At 55.4% G+C, this 2,647-nt stretch overlaps 1 protein-coding gene across 1 annotated transcript in view; it reads left to right on the top strand.

Moving 5' to 3' along the window:
- Positions 1 to 2,647, top strand: part of MYOD1 (myogenic differentiation 1) — a 16,212-nt gene that overhangs the window by 12,639 nt on the left and 926 nt on the right. The window lies entirely within an intron of this gene.

The raw sequence follows: 2,647 nt of genomic DNA, 5'->3' as shown, positions 1-2,647 counted from the left end.
CAGCCTTCTCACAGTGTGAAGAGGAAGTGAGAGAAAGAACTTTTATGTCCCTGCTTAGGATAGAGAAGGGGGGCATCCTTTGGGGCCTCAGAATGTCATCAAGGATGAAGGTGGGACAGCATGGGGCATCTCCTGGGCAGCTACCCTCTCCCACCTGGGAGGCTCCTCTCTCTGAGCCCACTCTGCTTACCTTGTATTTTAGGTGTGATGGATACACTTTCACACTCCCCCTCCTTCTAGCCCTGTCCTGCCTCTTTCTCTAGCCCTACATGGCCAGGGCTGACCAGGGCTTCTTCCAGCTTCCCTCTTCTAAGCACCCTTTGCCTCTCTCTGCCTCTCCCTCTGCTTCTTCCCACCCCCTGGGGCGTGCTTCAGTTCCCCATTATGGTTCACCATGGGGTAGAAGCCTGAGTGGGGTCTGCACTGACTCCCCAAGAAAACCTGGGTGGGTTTCCCCTTGACTCAGCCCTGGTTTAGGGCTCCAGACTCCTATGGTCTCTCACATGAGGATTCTAGGATCCCAGCCCCTCTCCTGGCCTTTCTCAAATCATCCAGCCCTTAATGAGGAGCTACTGTGGCTCTGTGCAGTGTAGGGAGAAGCAAGCAAGAAGGAGCCCTGGTGGAGTTGAGAGTTCTTTTTCTGAGGAAATGAAGTGAAGGTTAAAGAGCCATACTCTGATTCATGTGGTCCTGCAAGAGAGGGAAGTGGTGGAGCCCTGTGCCCCTCTGGTTGGCAGAATCACAAGAAGCTTCCACAGGGAGAAGAGGAACTGGATATCTGTCTGGAAGGAAGGGAAGGTTTGGAAAGTCTTCGGTCTTGTGTCTCCCCATCTTAATTTCTCCCAGCTCTGTGTGTGTGTGAGAGAGAGAGACCATCTCTCTGTGTCCATCTTTTTCTGTTCTTTCTGGGGACTCTGTTTCTACATTTTATCACCTCCTTGGATTGAGGCTGAACTTCCTGAAAGAACTATGTCCTGGGAATCTGAATTTGGGCCAACCTGGGCTACACCAGGCCAGGCCTCCTATTGGGTAGGGGGTGGGATTCACACTGACCAGGGTGAGAGGAGGACACTGAAACGCACTCTTACCTTTGTGTTACTCTGAAGGCATCGTATTGAAGGCGAAACATCTCCCCTTTAGAAGAAGAATACAGATCAATCTCTGGAGGGAGGAAGTGCCATCCTGGCCCCGGACTCCAGCTCTCTCTGTGCCTCTGCCCATCTCTGCCCTTGTTTCTGCCATAACTCCGCCTCTCTCTGTCTCTTAGTTGTCCTTCCATGACCCTTCATCTCTTGCTCTGCCCCTTGCCCCTCTCCAAACCTCTCCATTCCTCCAGACCTTTGCCCCAGCACAGACAGCTTTCACTGGCACTGGGCTGGGATTCCCCTGGCAAGTGAGGACAGAGATGCCTGCAGCACAGCTTCGTCTCCAGGCCCACAAGCAGGTCTGTGGGTCAGTGTTGAGGGACAGCTGTCTGCACAGTGAGCGGGTGCCCACAGGTAAATAAGAGCCTCGTGTCTTCTTAATTAAATCGCCCTTTGCCCAGGCAGCCTTGTGTTCGATTGGGCTGGGCTAGATCAATAAGTTTCTTTTCCCAGCACAGCCACCCCCGGAGCTGGGCCTGACCTCCCCAGCCCTGTCCTGGCCCACCTGCCCACTTCCCTGACTGCCTGGGGCCCCTACAAGGGCTTGTGCCTCTCTACCTGGGACCAAGCCTGGAACAAGTAAGGAGTGAAGGGGTGATGGCTTCATTGAGAAAACTGAGGGACTGCCAGCAAACATGGGCTGAGAAGGCTTGGGGGCCTAAACTACAGCTCCCACCCCATCATCAACGGTGAAGCCCAGAATCACCGCGGGGTTGGGGGGGGGGTGGGGCTGCTCCTATATAGCCCCCAGATATCGCATCAGCGGCCCCTCCAGTGTAGCTGAAACCCTAGGAGAAAGGCGGCCTGTTAATGTTCAGGACCATTAGAAGGAGTTGCTTCTTCTCACCTCTAAGGACAGAATCCTCACTAAGGATCCTGGACTAGTGTGGGAGGATCAGTGAGCTGGGATCAGTATGCACAGCATGAGGCACTCACCGGGAGACTAGGGTCAGCCTGCAGTTAAGAAGGGCCCAGGGTCAGAAAAGGGTCGAAAGGGGTTAACAGGGGTCCAGGATTATTAGGTTGTTCGTAGATGGCTTAGAGGACAACACAACCCAGTGGAGGTGTGTGTAGTGTATAGGGGAGCGCGGAGAGTGCTATTTTGGAATCTATGCAATAGGGTACCTATGAAAGCGACATGGGGACTCCAGGTTCCCTGGAAAGGTCGATATTAAAGAACTGCTTGGAGCGATCCGGATCGAGGTGTCTCTGATAGCGGTCAAGGGTGTCTCATTTCACTAGGGAATCAGACAGTCCCTAGTAGGGAAAGGTAGGGGTGGGTACCAAACCGCCTTCTCACCTCAATCTGACCCAGGGGCGCGGATCGAGACGTCTCCCAGAGCCCCCACCCACTGAGTGGCGCTCCCCAGGGCGGAGCGTTGGCGGGTTCCTCTCCCCGACCCCTCCCCGGGAGCCGCAGGATGGGTGCCGGGCTGGCGCCCCCAGCGCTGGGGTTGAAGGAGGCCGGGCTCCGCGCGGGGCTGGGAGAGGGGCGCGGAATC

The sequence above is a fragment of the Bison bison genome, unplaced genomic scaffold (genome assembly GCF_000754665.1).
Source record: "Bison bison bison isolate TAMUID 2011002044 unplaced genomic scaffold, Bison_UMD1.0 scf7180017864518, whole genome shotgun sequence".
In the NCBI taxonomy this organism is placed as follows: domain Eukaryota; kingdom Metazoa; phylum Chordata; class Mammalia; order Artiodactyla; family Bovidae; genus Bison; species Bison bison.
Note: the sequence above shows the minus strand (reverse complement) of the source record. Positions and strands in the feature narration are given on the sequence as shown.